This window comes from Pleurodeles waltl, chromosome 10, assembly GCF_031143425.1.
Source record: "Pleurodeles waltl isolate 20211129_DDA chromosome 10, aPleWal1.hap1.20221129, whole genome shotgun sequence".
NCBI lineage: Eukaryota > Metazoa > Chordata > Amphibia > Caudata > Salamandridae > Pleurodeles > Pleurodeles waltl.
The window spans coordinates 632,387,254-632,412,665 of NC_090449.1; positions in this window are offsets into that span (position 1 = coordinate 632,387,254).

Consider the following 25,412-nt stretch of genomic DNA (forward strand, 5'->3'; position numbering starts at 1 on the left):
GACATGTTGTGTGGTGTGTGCAGGCTGTCTGTGATTTCTGGCTCAATGTGGTGCAGCAATTGTAGTATGGCTTGCCGGTTCAGTCTGTAGGTCCTTATGATTTCCTGGTCCTTGAGGCCAAGGAGGGTTTTCCTGGTTCTGAAGACCCTCTCCTGCCTTCTGCATTGCCTTTGTGGGCCGTGTTGTGGTGGTGCTGATTTCTGTAGTTGTTGCTGTCCTCTGCGTCATCTCTCAAAATGAATCAATAGCACCTCCATCTTCACCTGTTGGTTGGTAATGTTGCTTCTGTGTGTTTTCCTTAAGTAGTGATGACTTTGCCTCATTTTAACACCTGCCCTGACCCATGCATCAAAATTTGTCTCAAATCGGAGTTAACGTCATTTTTTGAGTCTGACTCCCACCAGTGCGTCTTTTTTGCCCAGGTGGATAAATATGGCGCTAGGAGGTTAGAGTCATTTTTTGTATGGGAACGCCTACCTAGCATCTCATTGATGCAAGGAGGTTTCACACATCCAAAAAATTACGTTAACACCAATATTTTGATGCTAGACGGGTCTAGCATCAAAATATAAATATGATGTTGAGTTTGTGCTGCATGAGCATATAAAATGACGCTAATTCAGCGCAAACAGAGTATAAATATGCCCCTTGGTACTTATATACCATAGTCGTTTTCAGTAAATGGCTAAGGTGCAAAGTGACTTTCCAGTCCACTTTCTAAAGTCACATCTCACCACTTCCTTTGTGAACGGTGTTCTGAAGGTGTTCTTTGTGACTTGTGCTCCAATTTGTTTCTCAGGGTGTAAAAGAGAATGTAAAAATGTCTATGGGTATGAAATTTTGGAGCTACCTCACACCAATCTTCAAAGCATTTGATTTTTTACAATGCAGAGTTTCCCACCTTAAGTCCTATGCTAATGTGCACTGTTTGATTATAATTTTTTACACTGATGAGTTAAGAAGCGGATGTGATGCTATGGAAGGAATTTTGATTTTCCATTTTCACCTACTTCACTCATCACACATACCAAAAGAAGTTATGTTTATGCAGCAGTTTACAAATTAAGTGATTTTAAGAACTCTTTAAGGCCTAGTTTCAGACTTCATTTTGCTTGTATTCATAAAGTATTAATAAAATATTCCACTACTTTTTCCGTCGTTAAACAGCTATTTCTACTTCTTGAGATGTGATACTTATATTTGCAAACTCATGTGCAATGGACGAATAAGGTGCAAAGTGAATTTCCAGTTCGCTTTCTAAAGGCAATTCTTACCCCTACAGGAGGCCTAGCTGATGACTACTTTTCCAATTCTTTTAAACAGTGTTTTCAAGGTATTACGCCTGCGCTGAACTCTAATCTTTCTCAGAAGGGAAAATAGAAAAATGAAGACATCTCCCCTTGTCGAATTTTGAACCTGTCTCACAACCATGCTGCCTTGGTACAATATGTGGTTTTGCTCCTCAATGTCCAACCTGGTGTGCACTGTTGCATTATGAGTTTTGAGACAGATATGTTAAGAGCCCTTAGTGAGTTAAGTCACTTTACGTTTTGGTTTTGTTTTACAACTAGCTGTAGAAATTCTGCACAGCACAAGAAGCTACACTTTTAAACTTTTTTTACAATTTAAAACCGTCATCCTTTCAATAAAGCACAAAAGTATATAGCTATAGCACTACTTGTTCTGCATTGTTATAGAGAGGCAAATCTCTCTAGACATACCTTTATGTACCTATCTACAAGGCAACTGTACATTACTATGAAAAGAAACATGCGTTGCATTTTTTCCACCATGTCAGCATAGCACAGTATTATATCACATTCACCATATGGTGCACTTCTGCACCTCACAAGGTGATTACATCTACAAAACAACATAAATACCTCCCCAAGAGTGTCTTTTTAACCCCTTCGCTGCCAGGCCTTTTCCCCCTCCTGTGCCGGGCCTTTTTTTGCCTATTTGGGGCAGTTCGCGCTTAGGCCCTCATAACTTTTTGTCCACATAAGCTAACCAAGCCAAATTTGCGTCCTTTTTTTCCAACATCCTAGGGATTCTAGAGGTACCCAGACTTTGTGGGTTCCCCTGAAGGAGGCCAATAAATTGGCCAAAATACAGTGAAAAATTCGTTTTTTTCAAAAAAATTGGAAAAAGTGGCTGCAGAAGAAGGCTTGTGGTTTTTCCCCTGAAAATGGCATCAACAAAGGGTTTGCAGTGCTAAACTCAGCAGCTTCCCAGCTTTCAGGAACAGGCAGACTTGAATCAGAAAACCCAATTTTTCAACACAATTTTGGCATTTTACTGGGGCATACCCCATTTGTGCAATTTTTTGTGCTTTCAGCCTCCTTCCAGTCAGTGACAGGAATGGTCATGAAACCAATGCTGGATCCCAGAAACCTAAACATTTCTGAAAAGTAGACAAAATTCTGAATCCAGCAAGGGGTCATTTGTGTAGATCCTACAAGGGTTTCCTACAGAAAATAACAGCTGAAAAAGAAAAATATTGAAATTGAGGTGAAAAAACCATAAATTTTTCTCTACGTTTTACTCTGTAACTTTTCCCTGCAATGTCAGATTATCGAAAGCAATATACCGTTACGTCTGCTGGACTCCTCTGGTTGCGGGGATATATAGGGTTTGTAGGTTCATCAAGAACCCGAGGAACCCAGAGCCAATAAATGAGCTGCACCCTGCAGTGCGTTTTCATTCTATACCGGGTATACAGCAATTCATTTGCTGAAATATAAGGAGTAAAAAATTGCTATCAAGAAAACCTTTGCATTTCCAAAAAGGGCACAAGATAAGGTGTTGAGGAGCAGTGGTTATTTGCACATCTCTGAATTCCGGGGTGACCATAGTAGCACGTGAATTACAGGGAATTTCTCAAATAGATGTCTTTTTTACACACACTCCTATATTTGGAAGGAAAAAATGTAGAGAAAGACAAGGGGCAATAGTACTTGTTTTGCTAATCTATGTTCCCCCAAGTCTCCCGATAAAAATGGTACCTCACTTGTGTGGGTAGGCCTAGCACCCGCGACAGGATATGCCCCAAAACACAACGTGGACATATCACAGAAAACAGAGCTGTTTTTAGCAAAGTGACTACCTGTAGATTTTGGCCTCTAGCTCAGCCGCCACCTAGGGAAACCTACCAAACCTGTGCATTTCTGAAAACTAGAGACCTAGGGGAATCCAAGGAGGGGTGACTTGTGTGGCTCGGACCAGGTTCTGTTACCCAGAATCCTTTGCAAACCTCAAAATTTGGCTAAAAAAACACATGTTCCTCACATTTCTGTGGCAGAAAGTTCTGGAATCTGAGAGGAGCCACAAATTTCCTTCCACCCAGCGTTCCCCCACGTCTCCCGATAAAAATGATACCTCACTTGTGTGGGTAGGCCTAGCGCCCGCGACAGGATATGCCCCAAAACACAACGTGGACATATCACAGAAAACAGAGCTGTTTTTAGCAAAGTGACTACCTGTAGATTTTGGCCTCTAGCTCAGCCGCCACCTAGGGAAACCTACCAAACCTGTGCATTTCTGAAAACTAGAGACCTAGGGGAATCCAAGGAGGGGTGACTTGCGGGGCTCGGACCAGGTTCTGTTACCCAGAATCCTTTGCAAACCTCAAAATTTGGCTAAAAAAACACATGTTCCTCACATTTCTGTGGCAGAAAGTTCTGGAATCTGAGAGGAGCCACAAATTTCCTTCCACCCAGCGTTCCCCCACGTCTCCCGATAAAAATGATACCTCACTTGTGTGGGTAGGCCTAGCGCCCGCGACAGGATATGCCCCAAAACACAACGTGGACATATCACAGAAAACAGAGCTGTTTTTAGCAAAGTGACTACCTGTAGATTTTGGCCTCTAGCTCAGCCGCCACCTAGGGAAACCTACCAAACCTGTGCATTTCTGAAAACTAGAGACCTAGGGGAATCCAAGGAGGGGTGACTTGGGGGGCCCGGACCAGGTTCTGTTACCCAGAATCCTTTGCAAACCTCAAAATTTGGCTAAAAAAACACATGTTCATCACATTTCTGTGGCAGAAAGTTCTGGAATCTGAGAGGAGCCACAAATTTCCTTCCACCCAGCGTTCCCCCAAGTCTCCCGATAAAAATGATACCTCACTTGCGTGGGTAGGCCTAGCGCCGGCGACAGGAAACACCCCAAAGCGCAACGTGGACACATCCTAAATTTTGGAAAAAAACAGAGGTGTTTTTTGCGAAGTGCCTACCTGTAGATTTTGGCCTCTAGCTCAGCCGGCACCTAGGGAAACCTACCAAACCTGTGCATTTCTGAAAACTAGAGACCTAGGGGAATCCAAGGAGGGGTGACTTGCGGGACTCGGACCAGGTTCTGTTACCCAGAATCCTTTGCAAACCTCAAAATTTGGCTAAAAATACACATGTTACTCACATTTCTGTGGCAGAAAGTTCTGGAATCTGAGAGGAGCCACAAATTTCCTTCTACCCAGCGTTCCCCCAAGTCTCCCGATAAAAATGATACCTCACTTGTGTGGGTAGGACTAGCGCCCACGAAAGGAAAGGGCCCAAAACACAACGTGGACACATCACATTTTTTTATAAAAAGCAGTGCCTACCTGTGGATTTTGGCCTGTAGCTCAGCCGACACCTGAGGAAACCTAGCAAACCAGTGCATTTTTGAAAACTAGAAACCCAGGGGAATCCAAGATGGGGTGACTTGTGGGGCTCTGACCAGGTTATGTTACCCAGAATCCTTTGCAAACATCAAAATTTGGCCCAAAAAACACTTTTTCCTCTCATTTCGGTGACAGAAAGTTCTGGAATCTGAGAGGAGCCACAAATTTCCTTCCACCCAGCGTTCCCTAAGTCTCTCGATAAAAATGGTACATCACTTCTGTGGGTAGGCCTAGCGCCCACAAAAGGAAATGGCCCAAAACACAACGTGGACACAACATATGCAGAAATGGCCTAAATACAATTTGCCCCCCCAGGGGAGCGACCCTTGCCTGATGGGTCGCTCCCCATCTTTAAAAAAAGAAACAACAAAAAAAAAAAACACAAAAAAAAAATTGCCCTGGCGCCTAGAGTGTTCTGCCCCCCCCCTGGGGGGCAGTTCGGCCTAATAATAGGCCGATCTGTCCCCCGGGGGGGCAGAAATGGCCTAAAATAAATTTGCCCCCCAACCCCCCCCCCCCCGGGAGCGACCCTTGCCTACGGGGTCGCTCCCCCTGCGTGACATTGGTGCCAAAAAACAAATCCCCGGTGCCTAGTGGTTTCTGCCCCCTTGGGGGCAGATTGACCTAAAATTGGCCAATCTGCCCCCAGGGGGGCAGAAATGGTCTAAATACAATTTGCCCCCCCAGGGGAGCGACCCTTGCGTGATGGGTCGCTCCCAATCTCTAAAAAAAGAAACAACAAAAAAAAAAAACACAAAAAAAAAATTGCCCTGGCGCCTAGAGTGTTCTGCCCCCCCCCCGGGGGCAGTTCGGCCTAATAATAGGCCGATCTGTCCCCCGGGGGGGCAGAAATGGCCAAAAATAAATTTGCCCCCCCAACCCCCCCCCCCCCGGGAGCGACCCTTGCCTACGGGGTCGCTCCCCCTGCGTGACATTGGCGCCAAAAAACAAATCCCCGGTGCCTAGTGGTTTCTGCCCCCTTGGGGGCAGATTGACCTAAAATTGGCCAATCTGCCCCCAGGGGGGCAGAAATGGTCTAAATACAATTTGCCCCCCCCCAGGGGAGCGACCCTTGCCTGATGGGTCGCTCCCCATCTCTAAAAAAAGAAACAAAAAAAAAAAAAAAACACAAAACAAAAATTGCCCTGACGCCTAGAGTGTTCTGCCCCCCACCCCCGGGGGCAGTTCGGCCTAATAATAGGCCGATCTGTCCCCCGGGGGGGGCAGAAATGGCCTAAAATAAATTTGCCCCCCCAACCCCCACCCCCCCCGGAGCGACCCTTGCCTACGGGGTCGCTCCCCCTGCGTGACATTGGCGCCAAAAAACAAATCCCCGGTGCCTAGTGGTTTCTGCCCCCTTGGGGGCAGATTGACCTAAAATTGGCCAATCTGCCCCCAGGGGGGCAGAAATGGTCTAAATACAATTTGCCCCCCCCAGGGGAGCGACCCTTGCCTGATGGGTCGCTCCCCATCTCTAAAAAAAGAAACAACAAAAAAAAAAAACACAAAAAAAAAATTGCCCTGGCGCCTAGAGTGTTCTGCCCCCCCCCCCCGGGGGCAGTTCGGCCTAATAATAGGCCGATCTGTCCCCCGGGGGGGCAGAAATGGCCTAAAATAAATTTCCCCCCCCAACCCCCACCCCCCCCCGAGAGCGACCCTTGCCTACGGGGTCGCTCCCCCTGCGTGACATTGGCGCCAAAAAACAAATCTCCGGTGCCTAGTGGTTTCTGCCCCCTTGGGGGCAGATTGACCTAAAATTGGCCAATCTGCCCCCAGGGGGGCAGAAATGGTCTAAATACAATTTGCCCCCCCAGGGGAGCGACCCTTGCCTGATGGGTCGCTCCCCATCTCTAAAAAAAGAAACAACAAAAAAAAAAAACACAAAAAAAAATTGCCCTGGCGCCTAGAGTGTTCTGCCCCCCCCCGGGGGCAGTTCGGCGTAATAATAGGCCGATCTGTCCCCCGGGGGGGCAGAAATGGCCTAAAATAAATTTGCCCCCCCAACCCCCACCCCCCCCGGGAGCGACCCTTGCCTACGGGGTCGCTCCCCCTGCGTGACATTGGCGCCAAAAAACAAATCCCCGGTGCCTAGTGGTTTCTGCCCCCTTGGGGGCAGATTGACCTAAAATCGGCCAATCTGCCCCCAGGGGTCAGAAATGGTCTAAATACAATTTGCCCCCCAGGGGAGCGACCCTTGCCTGATGGGTCGCTCCCCATCTCTAAAAAAAATAAAAGAACAAAAAAAAAAAACACAAAAAAAAAATTTGCCCTGGCGCCTAGAGGTTTCTTCCCCCCCTGGGGGCAGATCGGCCTAATAATAGGCCGATCTGCCCCCAGGGGGGGCAGAAAAGGCCTTCCCAAAAAATTGCCCCCCCTGGGAGCGACCCTTGCCAAAGGGGTCGCTTTGTTGCGTGACATTCGCGCGCAAAAACAAACTCCCTGGTGTCTAATGGTTTCTGCCCCCCTTGGGGGCAGAAATGGCCTAAATATATATTGCCCCGTAGGGGAGCGACCTTTGCCTAAGGGATCGCTCCCCACCTAAAAAAAAAGAATTCATCACAAAAAAAAAAAAAAAAAAAAAGGTCCCTGGTGCCTAGAGGTTTCTGCCCCCCCTGGGGGCAGATCGGCCTAATAATAGGCCAATCTGCCCCCAGGGGGGGCAGAAAAGGCCTTCCTAAAAAAATGCCCCCCTGGGAGCGACCCTTGCCCAAGGGGTCGCTCCCTTTTGCCAATTTCAAGAAAAGAAAAAAAAATCCCTGGTGTCTAGTGGGGTTTCAAAAGCCGGATTGCAAGCAATCCGGCTTTTGAAACCTGTGAGAGACTTCAAAGGGAAGGAAATACATTTCCTTCCCTTTGAAGCCTCTCGGGGCCTCCCCCATGGGATTGAAAAAGAAATGCAAAAGCATTTCTTTTTCAATCGCGCTGGAAGCTCTGCTTCCAGCGCGATGGGGGAGACCCTGTGACTAATCAGCGCGCGCTCGCGCGCTGACGTCACAGGGGGGGTTGGGGGGGTTGGGGGGGTCGGGGGTGGGAGGGGAATGGCTTCCCCTTCCATCCCTGACTTGGGGGGGTGGGGGGGAACCCCACAGAGGGAGCGAGAGCGCTCCCTATGGGCTCTGTGCACAGGACGTAATGGTTACGTCCTGGGCACAGCAGCACTGTGCCTCAGGAAGTAACCATTACGTCCTGGGCACAGAAGGGGTTAAGACTTATTAATTAACTCTGTTGTTTTGCTTGTCTTTTGACACATTTCCAGGAACGTCACCCTTTTTTCACTTTTTCAACTATTCATGTAATTTCCACACTGCATTTATTAATATGTAGCTAAATAAATATTTATATTGTAATTCTACTTGAAAAGAAAAGCACTTAGTAAACAGCAGTGAATCTTCAACAATCAACCAACATGTAATCCTTCCTCACCACTGTACACCAGCTCCCAGTCAAAAAAATAAAGCCATGTAAGAAGCTCATCTCTAGGTTCAAAGGTTCACCAAGCATGTTGTGCTACACAAAGGCCTCTCAATATTACGATTGGCAATTCTCTTGGCATGGTAATGAGTTTAAACAATAGCACCAAACTCCATATTCTCTTTTCCAATAACAATTCACAAACATCACAGTTACTTGCTACCTAACCTACTGTTCTTTCTCACAAACAGGAACCAATCACAAAGCTTGGACTCTACAAACATTTTCAATATATAAATGTCATATTCTTTTGAAACACTTCTCATTTTGATGCAGCACCGTGGATCACATATGCATTGTGGGGCACAGCTTTGTTTTTTGGGCTTGTGAAATTGCAAAATATTACAGCTTTGGCAAGCTTCTAGGCTTCCCTAAAGTGGACATTACTTGGATTGGCCACAAAGGAATAAAAATGCATCAGCCACTGCTCACTGTGGAACCATTTTGAATTATGAGCAGCCTGATGTCATGATTGCGAACTGTGGAGAAAATGATGTGGACTCAGTCATAGGGTAGACCTATCAATTCAAATGAAGGAAACCTTAGCAAAAGGCAAAAGTGGCAGTAGTTCAACCAATTCTGTCCTAATCCCAGAAACATATCAATAACATAGGTTTGGCATTTCTCTGAGAATATGGCATGAGGTCTATCTACCACAATTACATCTACCTTGACATGCCTTGTACCTTCACAAGAGCTTGAGTGCAATTCACAGCAGAAGGCAACACAATATTTCTAACTCACTTAAAATAATGCATCCAGTTTTACCAGTAACTGTGCCAGACACACTGGCTTTTCAGAGCCACTCCATTCTCACTAGTATGCAGCTTATTTAAATTCAACATTTTAGATAAACATTTTTTGGCACCAAACTAATTTTGGCCATATTTTCTGGGTTATCTACCTTCCTAGTACCGCAGGTTGTACCATGTAATCTATATGACTTAAAATAATTACCTTCCCATATTCCTTCTAGTAAATGAATACCCCAGCTGTCAAATATGATGGGTTTAGGCACAGGGCCACCCTGCACCCAATGCCGCTGTGGGTAGCCAACTCCCTGTTGCACATGGCCTTTCTCCATGTACAGCAGCGGGGTTTGATGGAGGTCGGCTTACCTTTCCCCAGCACCACTGCATGTTTAAAACACTCTGTTGTTCATGGTGTTTAGCCATGTGCCACAGGGCCAAGCCTGGTACACAACCTCCCCATCAGGTTCCCATACCCCTGCTTTTACACAGGGACGTGCGGACAGACATATTCATATGGATAATCTTCTGTGATAACAATTGTTAGCATGTTTTAGAAGCAGTACTCCTGGCACCCAAATGTTTACTAGTAGGTAAACCATGAACCATAAAACCTATGCTATGCTATCCAATTTCAGCTCCTAGTTATAACTTCATTTAAATCCTTGAATTTTGCAATGAATTTCTGTTTTTAGCAAGAGTTTATCAAACCTCATTTGTAATGTTACATTAACTTTTGCTGTCTTTTTTTCATCATATTCTAAGCTGAGCATAGCAATAACCCTCTATGTGCAAGCAACCCAGACTGCTTCAGCTTTCATCTGTCAGTGATTGGCTGTGCACACCCCTCTGCAGCCAGGCCTTAGAGTCCTGAAAGCTGACTGCCTGCAGCAATGTTTCCATGTGCAGGCACCCTGCTCTTCTGTTCCTGACCCCTTGAGTCTGGGAATAATGAACCTGTCCGCAGAGTTTTCTGATGTGGGTGAATCCCTCTGCAGCCAGGATCCTTGAGTCAGGGAACTTTGTACACAGCTGAGTCTACATGGGTGGGCAACCCCTCCAGAACTAAGCCAATCGAGTTGTGGAAGCTTGCACCCATCTGTATAGTTTCTGTGGGAGAGTGAGACCCTCCATAGTGGTCTGGAAAGCTTGCATTTGGATACAGACTTTCTGTCACCTAACAAGAACCTCTGCAGCTGGGCCCATAGAGCCCACGAAGCTTGAGTGCCTGGCTTGGCCTATGGTAATTAGCACTGCTGACAGGATACAAGAAGATAGGCCTGGTGACTAGGGTATGTCTGGAAGTCCTTTTCTGTGCCCTTTTTGCTCCCTTCTCCTGTTTTTTGAGAACTTTGGGACAGAATCCCAGAGTCCCATAATGACAGTCACAACATTTTTTCATATGTTGCAGCCAGGCAATCGGATGCTCCAATACTGTGATCCTTCTCTGTATCTGTGGTACCAATGGACCAGATATCTTCAACCTTTTACCAGAGTTTACCCCTAACACCCACCTGAGCACCTTCTGAAATTCTAATTTCTCAAAAAATACTAAATGGATTTGAACCAAATAAAGGCACATTTTCGGGTTGAGGTTTTAACTTTTTATATAAATTCTGCTCAGCTGCTTTTTCTGTATTAGAGAGTAAACGTTCATATAGAAATTAAAATGAGAAATTTCACTTTTTCTTGACCCTCGCTTGACAAATCAGGGCAAAACTTTCCATGAAGGGACCAAAGTGGATTAGCTTTTTTTAAATTGTTTCATGCAGATTCAGCAAATGGTGCCAATTTAAGAAAACAAAAAATGTTTTTTCTACAGAAGTTTAGCCTGTTTGTAACTCACATAAAAATATACATATAAATACAAAAGCAGCTTGGCAAGGAGTCCCACCACACTCAGGGGACCAAGTGCTCAACTGCAGACAAGCTCCCCACCATTAATCAATTCACCATTCCTTTGCAACAGGAAAGAGTCTGAACTCTGCTTTGTGATTGCTTGTTTGATTATTTCAGTCATACAGAAGCAAAACCAACTTGTTTTGACCCTCCACAGTCTTTCTCAAAGTCAGGAAGTTGCATCTTGCACTTCCTAATAAATCAATGAATAAAAAGCATAAACAAAATTAAAAATGAATGGTGGATGAATTGTAAATGAAGAAAAAGCAATGAGCCTGATCTAAAGATTGGTAGATGGGTTACTCCATCACAAATGTGTCTGCTATGCTGTCTGCCTTATTACTAGTGTATTGTATCCTATAGAACTTGTAATAAGATGGATAGGATATACTTCTTGTTTGTGACAAGTAACCCACCTACCAAGCTCTAAATCAGATCCTATGTGTGCATACGGTGCAAAAAGAGGAAAGACATGCATTAGGAATCAAACACATGTCTGAAATAATTCAAAGCCAGACATGTAAGTGCTGAGCTATTTTTGTAAAGGAAAGTCTAATCTGTTCCATGAAGGCTTTCTAAGAATATAAGCATTTCACCTGAGATACCTAATGAGAAAGACAATCACAATCAACATATCAGGCTGCAGAACCTAGTTTACACAATTGCAGACTCCCAATTAGTTAGATTAAAAAGAATTAATGATTTACCAAAATTGATCATGTAGAAAAAACTATACACCTAGCTTAGGACAGTGCTTACCATGTTAACTGCGGCAATCAGCATATACAATATGAAACCCATACTCAAAGTCTTGTGGGATAATTTTCAGCTACCCTCATCCAGTATCCTCTATTCTAGGTTGACTGAAGAACAACTCTACAACAGATATCTGTGTTGAGAGAAGGAAATTAAAAAACACACAATACAGCCAAAATCTTCTTAAGTACTGATGTAAGGCAAGTTCTTCATCAATATTTAATCCATTTGGTTGAGAAGTCGCTAGGTTACTGAAGTATCTAGAAGCAGGTTTTAAAAAAAAACAAGGGGGAAACAGTCAGATGAGAAAAAAGAGGATACAAACCTCAACCTAGATATAAAAGTGTGCTTGTTCTGTAGCTTTCTCTAGAATTTTTGAAGTTGTAGGGTTCTGTTTTCTGACTCTTAGTCCTGGCCTCTTGAAATACCTCTGAAAAAAATGTTGTCCAGAGATTTTCATTTTTGATTTGTGTTTATGTATCATTAGAGAAGTAATTCAGCTTGGGTAGACATTGTTAATCCGGGCCGATTTGTTCTGGAGAAAATTTTTAGAAATGGTGGATGTGTTGCAGTGATGATGTATTATTTCAGGAACCATGAGACCTATATACTTTGTTTTGGTGTCAAAACAGAGGTTTTAGGCATCAAGTAGTCTTATGGAGGTGGAAAATAACTCCTCAGAGCACCCCTTCCGCCATTTTCTAAAATGGTGGCTGTACTAGGGGAAGAAGAGACATATGTCATTATTGTGACATACAGTACCCCACAACAGCAATTTTCAAATTGAAATTCTTCTGGTGAAAGGTTTGTTTTTAGCTCTTGTACGAGTCTGTGCTTCACTGGTTTGGTTGCAGTATCTTCAACACATAATGCATTTGTTGGAAGAAGATCATGTGACAGAAGGTTCTTAATAAAATCACCCCTTTCTTTTGCTACATCCATCTCTCAATGTGCTTGCGAAAGTTGTTTTTTGGTAACCTGATTTGTATTTGGCAGTTCGGCAAAACTTTTATTTTGGCAGTTAAAGCATGGAAGTTTAGCTTTAGTGATTATGTCAAACAGCTTTTTCTCTTTGATTACACTGATTTACGTGAGGAGTATAGCCCTCCATTTAGTGTTTTTGTCTTAACAGAAAATGCATGTTTGGGTCCAAAATGGATCCAAGGATGCATTTAACCCAATGGAGAGCATGGTGAATGCAACAGAACACGAATCAGTCACCTTCACTAGATGTCTGGCTGGTCACATTGCTTGCTGTATTTATCATGCAAAAGCACAGCTGCATGTTTGAAAAGTTAAATTTTGCCGGAGTACCTGGAGTAATTGCAGTAATTTTATATTACTCTTGTGACACAGAATCACAGAAAATTACACAATTGTATCCACTCACATAGTTTAGACTGATTTGGGGAAGAAATACCTACTGCAAGAGCACAATGATGCCTGAGCCTCTCATGACTGCTGCTACCCATGTTCTGCATGGTCTGTTGGTGTGCCTCTGCCTCCACCTACCTACTCTCCATGTTCTGTTGTGCTGCCACTGCTGCTCCTGCCTGCCGTGCATGGTCAGCCTGTTGCCCTTGCCCCCTTCTCCCCATTGTCCGTGTGGATGGAACTGCCCTCTCAGCCCTGCTTGCCATGGTCCATTTTGCTGGCACTGCCTCTCCCACCTGTGCTCCATTGTCCATGTGTATGCATCTGTACCCTCCCTCTTGTCCGACATGATCCGTTGTGCTGTTATTGCCCTCCATCCTTTCCTGCATGGTCTATTTTGTTGCCACTACCAATGCTTCCTACTTGACACCATCAGCTTGTTCTCCTGCCAGCTCCCTCCTGCACTCCAAGTCTGTGCCTTTACCGGATTGCTCCTGCCCACTTTAACTAATTGGTGCTGCCGCAGCCTCTCTTTCATGTTCTGCATGGTTTTCTTGCTGCTCTTGCCCCCCTCCACCCTGATCCCCATGGCCCACTGTTGTGCCACTGTCCCTACCACCTGTCCTGTGTATTCTGCTGTGCTGCCACTTCCCCTCTCACCTGACCAGCATGGTCAGCTTGTTGTCTCTGCCCCTTCTCTTTCTCCCCTCCCTCCGTTGTCTGAGTCTGTGTAACTACCCCCTCCCTCCCATAGTGTTCTAATGAACAACTAGAGCATTAATAATCTGTATTTATGATTTAAGTCTGGTACCTGACATCATCCTGATGGAACCAAAACTCTAAAACCTAAAGGATTTCCTTTTTCTCTTTTAGAACACAATTAGGGCATTTTCTCTTAGAAATTATGGTTAGAGCTGTAGAAAGCTAAAATGAGCACACATTTTCTGATATAATTTGTCAAATAGCACAAAGGGTTTTTAAACTAGTTGGTATTTTTATGTGTTTATCCAATTAATCACAAATACGGCATCATCTGCATATAATAATATTGTGGTGGCTCGAGAGCCCACTCTAGGTGCATCAGCATTTATATTCTGCAAAAATCCATCCACCTTTGATATAAAGTGAAAATACAAGAGGCACAAGGACGCAGACTTGCCTAAGGTCACATGTAACTCGGAATTTAACTTTACCATCCCCGTTCTTCCCAAAACGAATACAAGATGTTAGGGTAGAATACCACTGGGAGAGATGGGAAATTTTGACCAATGGAGCTCCCATGTCGATTAGCACCTGCCACAGTTTTGCATGATTCACAAGATCAAAAGCACTGGACAAGTCAGCAAAGCATAAGTGGATGTTTCCCTCATGAGCTTTTGTATATTTACGAATAATAAGGTGCAAATTTATATCCTGCTCCACCGTACCTATTTCTTTTCTGAACCCATATTGCGATGGCGCCAGTATAGATTTCTCCACAACCCAGTCTTCCAGCCTAGCAAAATTCAGCCTACCCATTATCTGCACGGAGTCCAGAAGAGATATCGGTCTATTGAATGTGGCATTACCTCTGTCCCCCTTTTTAAATATAGGAATTACCATGCTTTCACCCCAGGACTTCGTGAAGTGTCCTTTCACTGCCGCATTGAGAACTTGAGTCAATATAAGGACCCATAAAGAGGTACATGTTTTAAAAACCTCCACTGGAACCCCACTTGGCTCAGGTGCTTTCATAAGGGCACTATCTTTTAAGGCTGCACTGAGTTTTTCCATGGTTGTTTTCTCCAGGGCCACGAAATCATTTACAGCTAGGTTACCTGGGGGCATATCCAGTACTACCTTATTTGGATTGAAGATGCTAACAAAGTGTATAACACATACGTCTGGTGGAACTGAGACTTCCATGGTAGGCATGGAGTTATCTTTAAGGAAGATAGAATTTATGTTTTTTCAGGATATGTTTTCATTTGTAGTTACTGCTGCCCGTACTGCTTTCGACAAAGTTATCCATTTGTTACTTAAAGGTCTGAGCTAAAGTCCTTATAGTGAGCTATAAACCAGCTTCAAAGATTTGCATGCAAACTGCAAGGCATATGTTTAAAACATTATTACTTTTTTTCCCAATCTTTTGTTATTCTGTGGTAGTTTCAATATATTCCTTTGGGTCATTATAACACATTCATTAGTAAAAATAAACCTAGCATTTTAAATCATGACTTATTGTTCCTCAGACCATCCTCTTTTAACATATATTGCCTGCCAGTATGGATAATGTGACTTTCACACTTTGCTACCCTTGTCACCTTTTGTAACATTTCTTGTACTTTGATTGACATACTTGTATGTTTCACTGACTCTTAATAAACTGTGATATGTGTAATAAAATTACATAAAAAATATTTGAAATACAATATGTGAGGTGTAGTGCTCCAACATTTGACATTGATACGAATTGTTCTATAAAAAAATAACAAATGCTACTTACATAATTATCAATATAGCTACTCATGCCAATCTTACAGGGGTCAAACAAAGTTAAAAACATTTAGGTGGTCATTCCAACCCTGGCGGTCGGTGTTAAACCTGCGGCTAAACCGCCAACAGGCTGGCGGTAAAAAAAACTGAATTCCGACCCTGGCGGAAACCGCCAACAGAGACCGCCACTTCAACACACCGCCTGCCACGGCGGGACAAACAAACAGCGCGGCGGTCACCGCCAACTTACAGGCGAGAGTCAATGTACCGCCCACCCCATCACAACCTACCAATCCGCCACCTTTTCCGGGGCGGTAGCCCCGCCGATAAAAACACTGTGGAAACAGCCATTTCGAACGGAAAACGCTCACCTCCATACACCCCACTAGGAATCTGGACAGCATGGAACTCGAACTCCACATCCTCCCAGCGATTGTCTACCTGCACCTCTACCAGGAGCACGAACGCCGGCGCAGAAGACAACGGTGAGTACTGCACCTCCGACACAGGGGAGGGGGGAGGAAAAAAATTACGTGGACACACATACGCGACACACCCACCCCCACCCTCACCCACTACAACACACACATCAATGCATAGCAACACATCACAGTTACCCCCCCCCAAACCCCCCGGAAGAATGCAAAGACAAAAGGAAATTATTCTAAACATTGGAATATATTGTATCACTGGCTTTAAAATATATCACACATCTAAAACCTTTATATACATAAATTTTAAAGTCCGATCATTGTAGCAGGCATTGTCCGTGGACCACTGGGCCCAAATCACATGGGCAAAGCCCACACAGGATACCTGACTCCAACGGAGAGAACACTGCAGGGGCATCAGATAGCAAAACTACAGGCACCTCAGGGGGAAGGGAAGGGGGGGCACCTCAGCCAGATGAGTCCACGACGCCAGATCCACGATGGGCCTCCATGGCCACTGTTCCATCCTGGGGAGTGCAAAGCCACAGTCTCTCAAGTCTCTACAGTGGGGGGGTTGCCCACTGTTCCATCCTGGGGAGTGCAAAGCCACAGTCTCTCAAGTCTCTACAGTGGGTGGGTTGCCCACTGTTCAATCCTGGGGAGTGCAAAGCCACAGTCTCTCAAGTCTCTACAGTGGGTGGGTTGCCCACTGTTACATCCTGGGGAGTGCAAAGCCACAGTCTCTCAAGTCTCTACAGTGGGTGGCTTGCCCACTGTTACATCCTGGGGAGTGCAAAGCCACAGTCTCTCAAGTCTCTACAGTGAGTGGGTTGCCCACTGTACCATCCTGGGGAGTGCAAAGCCACAGTGTCACAAGTGGATAACAGTCTCCAACGGTTCTGGAGGGGGACTGGTGCCCAGAGTGCTTCGTGCAGCCCTGCCCGACACAGAGGCGGGCCTGCCCCTTCCGCCAATGGGCCAGCGGTGCTTGAGACGGCGGTGCACAGTGCAGCGGTGCATGAAATGAAGGGCCCTGTTCAGCGGTGCTTGAGACGGCGGTGCCCTGTTCAGCGGTGCTTGAGACGGCGGTGCACAGTGTAGCGGTGCTTGAGACGGCGGTGCACAGTGCAGCGGTGCTTGAGACGGCGGTGCCCTGTTCAGCGGTGTTTGAGACGGCGGTGCACAGTGCAGCGGTGCTTGAGATGAAGGGCCCTGTTCAGCGGTGCTTGAGACGGCGGTGAACAGTGCAGCGGTGCTTGAGACGGCGGTGCACTGTTCAGCGGTGCTTGAGACGGCGGTGCACAGTGCAGCGGTGCTTGAGATGAAGGGCCCTGTTCAGCGGTGCTTGAGATGAAGGGCCCTGTTCAGCGGTGCTTGAGACGGCGGTGCCCTGTTCAGCGGTGCTTGAGACGGCGGTGCACAGTGCAGCGGTGCTTGAGACGGCGGTGCCCTGTTCAGCGGTGCTTGAGACGGCGGTGCACAGTGCAGCGGTGCTTGAGATGAAGGGCCCTGTTCAGCGGTGCTTGAGAAGGCGGTGCCCTGTTCAGCGGTGCTTGAGACGGCGGTGCCCTGTTCAGCGGTGCTTGAGACGGCGGTGCACAGTGCAGCGGTGCTTGAGATGAAGGGCCCTGTTCAGCGGTGCTTGAGACGGCGGTGCCCTGTTCAGCGGTGCTTGAGACGGCGGTGCACAGTGCAGCGGTGCTTGAGATGAAGGGCCCTGTTCAGCGGTGCTTGAGACGGCGGTGCACAGTGCAGCGGTGCTTGAGATGAAGGGCCCTGTTCAGCGGTGCTTGAGATGGCGGTGCCCTGTTCAGCGGTGCTTGAGACGGCGGTGCCCTGTTCAGCGGTGCTTGAGACGGCGGTGCACAGTGCAGCGGTGCTTGACACGGCGGTGCCCTGTTCAGCGGTGCTTGAGACGGCGGTGCCCTGTTCAGCGGTGCTTGAGATGGCGATGCCCTGTTCAGCGGTGCATCGGATGAGTGTCCAGCTCAGCGGATCCGGCCATGGCATGGAGGTCATTCGCCACCTGACCTGTGGCTGGCGGTGCCTTCCTGCCCATCTGTCGTGTGGCTGGCGGGGCCCTCCTGGCTGCAGTACCGGGCCTGTGGGTGTCCTCCTGCCCACCTGGGATGGGGCAGGCGGAGCCCTCCTGGCCAGCTGGGCTGCTGGCGGACTTGTCGGGTGTGCTGCCCTTCCCAGCCTTCCCTGTTCGCCTGTGGCCCTTCCCCACCTTTGGCGGTGTGCCAGGTGGCACCACACTTCCTGCCGGAGCCATGGTCGGGATTTTGGTCCCTGGTGTCTTCGGCCTCTCGCACCGGCCACTGAGAATCTTCGGATGTTTTACCGGGGTGGGCTGGCCGTGCCTTGGCTCCTTCCTGAACTGGCTGCCCTTGAGGGTGGGGAACTCCACAGTCCATGGCACACTGTCATTCCAGGTCCCGCTTTTGTGGTGGCTGAGGTGCTGACTGGAGTCCTATGAGATGGACGGGGTGGGGGAGTTGTAGGAAAGAGGTCAAGTTTGGAAAGGAAAACCAATTTAGGAACAGAGGGACGGGTAGGTGTAGTGGGTATGGGAGTGGAGGAAGAGGTTGTGGTTGTAGGAGTCTTCAGTCTGGTGTCTTTGGATGCAGGTGCTTGGGCTGGATGCTGTCGTGAGGTGGATGGCTGTTGGGTGGGTGGCTGCCTGCGTTTGTGCAGTTTGGAAGAGGGGGTCACAGACACACTGGGAGAGGACACAGGGGACGTGTAAATGGTAGTGGGGGTGGTGACTGCACATGTGCGGGGGGTTCTGGTGGGTGTGATGGTGATGGACGTAGTGGCTGAAGATGTTGTGCATGCAGGTGTGAGTGGAGACGTGACAGGGAGGGAGGAAGGAGACGAGGAGGAGGAGGACACAGTGGAGGCAGTGGGTGTTGGTATGTCTGTATGTGGATGTTGCTTGTGTGAATGCTTGTGTAATGTGTGGTGCTTATGTCTGGATGTTGAGGTGTGTGCAGGCTGGTCTGATGGTGTGTCTGGGATAGGCAGAGGTACAGATGATAGGGTATGGGTGGAAGAAGTTGGAGGGGGGAGGCTAGAGACAGGGACAATTGCTGCCATCAGTGCTGAGGCCAGAGTGTTGAACGATCGCTGCTGGGCAGCCTGACCCGAATGAATGCCCTCCAGGTATGCATTACTATGGTGCACCTCCCTTTCTACACCCTGGATGGCATTCAAAAGGGTAGACTGCCCAACAATGAGCGTCCTCAGGAGGTCAATGACCTCCTCACTGAGGGCAGCAGGGGTGACAGGGGCAGGGCCTGAGGTGCCTGGGGCGAAGGAGATGCCCACCCTCCTGGGTGAGCGGGCACGGGGCAAACGCTGAGGGGCTGCTGGGAGGGCGGTGCTGGTGCGCTGGGTGGCGGCTGTACCTGTTGTTGCGGGGGGCACGGATGTTGCCGCCACCACAAGGGAGCTCCCTTCAGAGGACAAGTCTGTGTCACTAATGTCTGCACGAGTCCCCGCTGTGGAGCTCCCTCGCCCTCCGTCCCACTGGTGTACTCGGAATCCGTTGCATGGCCCTCCAGGGCCATGTGGGATGCAGCTCCCTCGTGCTCCGATGCCACTTCTCCTCCGCCTGATGATGCTAATGCACACATAAACAGGAAGACCACAAAAAAGGGGGGGGGGAAATAAAGACATGTTGAGTGCATGCATTGGCGACACAGTTGGTGGAGAGGACAGACACAGAAGCCCCCTGCACTACGCCGCGCACTTGGGGTCCACTACTCAATCCGTGTGACATGGCCTACAAGCCTATGGACTACAACTGCACACATAGATGACACAGGGCCATGGATAACCGTACTTGGCACCCTACAGAGGTGGGGGGCGGGGGCACAGGGCCATGTCTTACGGAGGGGCCTAGCCTACAGAAATCGCCCTGGCCTAGGGATACCCACAGCCCTCCTCCCCCACCCAGACACCTCCACTGCACACAAAGTCAGCAGAATGAGGTTGTACTCACCCCCTTGTGTCTGCTGTGATGTCCTCACGCGCCCATCCAAATCGGGGTAGGCCACCGCCAGGATCCGGGACATCAGGGGGGTCAAAGTACGACTGGCACCCCTCCCACGTTGGGAGGCCATCCCCAGCTGAGCCTCCGCCGTCTTCCTGCTCCAGCGTCGGATGTCCTCCCATCTCTTCCGGCAGTGGGTGCCCCGTCTGTGGTGGACCCCCAGGGCCCGGACGTCCTTGGCGATGGCACACCAAATGGCTATCTTATGGTGGGCGCTGACCTATGTGAAATGTACAGGGGGAGAAAAAGAGTCATCACCTTCTGCACCCTCAATGTGAGTGGCCCCCCATCCCTACCCTTGCCATGTGGCACATCCTGTCATCCGTCGTCTGATGCATGCCTCATTCGCTCCCCTCCCCACCATCTTTCATCCACCCGACTCAACACAGGCATTGCCCACAAAGCATGGTCCCAGTGTACTTACCTGTTGGTCTGGAGGACCGTAGAGTAGCGCATATTGGGGGAGGACCATATCCACGAGTTTCTCCAATTCCTGAGCAGTGAAGGCAGGGGCCCTTTCCCCAGTCGCATGAGCCATTGTCTCTTCCAGACCGAGGTCACAGCAGCACTTGCAGTGTAGGTCCTCTCCTGTCGAAGATCAGGTATCGAGTGATTAAGCCGATAGAAAATGGCGGTCACGCCCGCGGCGGTGCATACCGTGGCGGTACGTACCGCAACGGTGCGTACTGCGACCGCCGGCGCACATCGTCATTGGCTCCTGTGACCCATAGGGTTCAATGTTAGCCAATGCTGCTTTACGCTGCGGTCTTCGACCGCCTACCGCCACGGTGTGCCACGCCAGCGCATTGACCTCACATCCCATTGTCACACTTCACAGGTCAGGCAGCCGCCATTTCAAGGGCCCACATGGCTTACTTTTAACTGCGTCACACATACCTAGGCCTTGCATCAACACTCCTACAAACCATTCAATGCATTGGGAATTGTGTTTGGTGCAAACTGTGGTAACGTACCTGTGGGCTGATTGACTCTGTGCTCGCTGTTGTCCTACATAGGCACCGTCCGCTGGGACATGCGAGGAGATGGAGGAATCTTCCCGTGTACAGACCGCTGGTAGACCTGTCGACAATGGAGGAAAGACATGTCATACTGACATACAGGCTTGACCGAGCCACTATTCAGGAACTGTGTGCCCAGCTGGAGCCAGACCTGATGTCACCCATCCGCCAACCCACAGGGATCCCACCTCTAGTGCAGGTGCTGTCAGTACTCCATTTCTTTGCAAGTGGGTCATTTCAAACAACAGTGGCCATATCATCAGGGATGTCCCAGCCTATGTTTTCCAAGGTGTTGTCCAGAGTGTTGTCTGCCATTCTGAAATACATGCGGAGCTACATTGTTTTCCCTGAGGTGGAGGATTTGCCTACAGTGAAGGGTGATTTCTATGCCCTTGGACATATCCCCAACATCATAGGTGCCATTGATGGGACCCATGTGGCTTTAGTACCCCCCAGCAGGAGTGAACAAGTGTACAGAAACAGAAAGAGTTATCATTCTATGAATGTACAGATGGTGTGTTTGGCAGATCAGTACATCTCCCATGTTAATGCCAAGTTCCCTGGCTCTGTGCATGACGCGTACATCATGCGGAATAGCAGCATCCCTTACATGATGGGTCAACTCCAGAGGCACCGTGTGTGGGTAATAGGTGACTCTGGTTACCCCAACCTGTCCTGGCTACTGACCCCAGTGAGGAATCCCCGGACAAGGGCAGAGGAACGGTACAATGAGGCCCCTGGGAGAACTAGGAGGGTGATCGAGCGGACCTTCGGCCTTCTGAAGGCCAGGTTCCGCTGCCTCCATATGACAAGTGGATCCCTATTGTACTCACCAAAGAAGGTGTGCCAGATCATCGTGGCCTGCTGTATGCTTCACAACCTGGCTTTGCGACGCCAAAGTGCCTTTTCTGCAGGAGGATGGTCCAGATGGTGGTGTTGTAGCAGCTGTGGAGCCTGTGGAGAATGAAGAAGAGGAAGCCGAAGAGGACGACATAGACAACAGGAACACAGTAATACAGCAGTATTTTCAATGACACACAGGTAAGAGTCCAACCCGTCATATTACATATACTTAACCCCTACTACCTCTCTACTGTCTGACCTTTTCCCCCAGTGTATGGTAACTGAGTTGTGACTTTCCCTTCCAATTTCAGGGATGTGGCCCCCAGTGTGTGACATCTGCTTTGTTTCCCCATGGACTACAGCTGTGTGACAGTGGTATGTTGGCATCACAATGTAAATATGCATTTTCGGACGGTAATGTCTAATACATTAGTACAAAATCACAGCCAGACTCCTGATTATTTTGTGCAATAACTGTGTTTATTTCAGTGCTCTATATTGGTGGGTGATTGCAAATCGGTGAGGGGTGATGGTGGAGGATTGTCCATGGCAGAGTCCAGACTATTAGTCTCACAGGTGCAATGTCCAAATGCCTGTGGAAAGTGGAGCATGGGCAGTATAAGAATGGACAGGGTGTCAATGTGGGACAGTGGGATGACAATCAGGGAGGTATCCTTTCCTGGCGGGGGTCTTGGCATCTTACTCTGTCTTCTTCCTGGATCTCAGGGCCCGCTTGCGGGGTGGTTCTCCTTCTGCAGGGGGTGGGGTGCTGGTGGCCTGTTGGTCCTGTGGCGGGGCCTCCTGTCCACTAGCGCCGGCGGAGGTGGTAGGCAGTTCTTGGTCCATGCTAGTGTCAGGGGCCCTTTGTCCTGCCACAGTGTCCCGCAATGTGGTGACTACCTGATTCAGAGCCCCTACAATGGTGGCCAGGGCGGAACTGATGTTTCGTAGTTCCTCCCTGAACCCCAAATACTGTTCCTCCTGCATGCACTGGGTCTCCTGAAACCTGGCCAGGACCTTCGCCATCGTCTCCTGGGAGTGGTGGTAGGCTCCCATGATGGAGGAGAGGGCCTCGTGGAGAGTGGGTTCCCTGGGCCTGTCCCCCCCCCTGTCGCACAGCAGCCCTCCCAGTTCCCCTGTTTCCCTGGGCCTCTGTCCCCTGGACCGTGTGCCCACTACCACTGCCCCCAGGTCCCTGTTGTTGTTGGGGTGGTGGGTTAACCTGGGTGCCCTGTAGTGGTGGACACACCGCTGATTGACGTGTCCTGGGGACTGAGGTATGGGCCCGCTGGGTGGGTGCTGTGCTAGTGTTCCCAGAGGGGGGAAGGTCTGCTGTGGGCTGTGGCTGTCTGAGGGGAACCGACTGTCCCGAGGTCCCCGATGGGCCGGGCTGCTCATCTAGATCCAGGTCGACAGAGGTGCTGTCCTCACTGCGGGCCTCTTCTGGGGGTGGAGTGGACATTTGTGGACCCTCCTGCGCGGTGACGTGGCGTTTGGGTCCTGCAGGGGTATAAAAGTATGGTTATTGCATTTGTGTGTGCCATAGCGTGTAATGGGTGGGTGCCCTTGTACCCCAGTGCTGGCATTCCCGTGTGGGGGCTTTTGTGACGGTGATTTGGTGGGGGATGGGTATGTGCAGTGGGCATGCTTTGGTGAAGGGTGTCCATGCTTTGTGGTCGCACGCAGGGCTTGGTGTTGGGATGGGTGGGCTGTGATGTGGAGACATTTGCAAGGAGCAGGATGTGATGGGGGTGAGGGTGAGGGTGGGGGTATGAGTTGGCATGCTGGTGGGGTGGGGGGGATGAAGTAGTGATGATTTGACTTACCAGAGTCCATTCCTCCAGATACTCCTGCGAGACCCTCAGGATGCAGGATCGCCAAGACTTGCTCCTCTCATTTTGTAAATTCTGAGGGAAGAGGTGGAGGTCCACCGCCAGTCCGCTGCACCGCGATGTTGTGCCTGGATACCATTGAACGCACCTTCCCCCATAGGTCGTTCCTCCGCTTCCTGATGTTGTCCCTATTTCTTGGGTGCTGTCCCACAGCGTTGACCCTATCGACTATTCTGCTCCATAGCTCCATCTTCCTGGCAATGGTGGTATGCTGCACCTGTGTCCCGAAGAGCTGTGGCTCTACCCGTACAATTTCCTCCACCATGACCCTGAGTTCATCCTCGGAGAACCTGGGGTGTCTTTGCGGTGCCATGGGGTGGTGTGGGTGATGTGTGGGGTGGATTGTGTGGTGATGTGTATTGGTGTGTTGTGTGAAGTGCGTGGAAATATTGCTGGGTGAAAGTTAAATGCGCGTCTGGGTGCTCAGTTCTCTTTTTCTCAGTGCGTGGTCCCGATTCTGTAGAAGTGGGTGTTTGTGGGTGATGTGGGTGTGTGTTTTATATTGTGTTGGGTGTGTGGGAGGGGTGTGTGTATGTGTATCAGGTGTGTGTATTTGTAATTGTCCAATGTGGATGTGTTTTGTGAATGTGTGTGTATTTTGAGCGCGGCGGTGTGTACCGCCAATGGAATACCGCGGTTGAAAGACCGCCGCGTGGATTCGTGTGTCGTGATAGTGTGGATGTATTTCTGCTGGCGTGACGGTGGAGGTTTGGTCATCGCCAGTTTCTCGCTGGCCTTTGGTGTGGCGGACTTTTGTGGATGTCTGTATTTTGGCAGTTTGCCTGTTGTGGGTCAGAATGACCGTGGCGGTTTACCACGGCCGCAGCGGTATGTTGGCGGTCTTCTGACAGCGGTAAGCGGCTTTTACCGCCAAGGTTTGAATGACCCCCTTAGCGTTTTAGGTGACAATAAGAGGTGTGCCATTTTTCCCTTCATTTCATTGGCTTCTATGTGTTAGATTCGAGATAGGTTGAGACTCTACTAAAAGATGCAGTGACGTGGAGTCCAAGCAAGACTGTAAACAACTTGAGAGAAAATCGACACTCAATAAAACACCATGGCAAGATTCACATACAAAACGGCCCTCATCCTCTACCACCATCAACTACAAGATGCAAAGAAAAAGAGTCTTGAACTCCGCTCCAACAATGTCAAAGAACTCTTCACCATCATGAAGGAGTTCGCCAGCCCCAGCAGCTGCTAATGACATCATCCCATCCCAAGCACTCCATAATAGCCTCTCGAACTTCTTCAAAATATGATTGCGTAGGATCTACAACACATTTGACCCACAGTATATCAATACAAATGCAAAACAGGACACCTCCCTCATTGCCAAACAGCAGTAAAGCAACTGAAAGGCCCTCTCGAATGAAGACACCATCACCCTAATGAATACCATCTACTCAGGTGTTCCCTGAGACCCATGCCCCCACTTCATATATAACCTTAGAAGAATCACCATCCCCATCTGCACTCATCACTGTCATGAGCACCTCCATAACTACCGCCACCTTCCCATCTTGCTGAAACAATGCAGAGGTCAATGCCCTGTTGAGGAAACCAACAGCGATCCCCAACACCATCAGTAGCTACATGCCCATCTCACTCCTACCTTTTCCAGCTAAAGTTACAGAGAAAGATCAATACCCAACTCATAGACAACCAAGAACTCCATGCAGTCCTGGACAGCTCTCAATCTGGCTTTCACACCGATCACAGCACAGAAACACCCCTCATTGCAACCACCGATGGCATCAGAAGCATCTTTGACTGAGAAGAAAT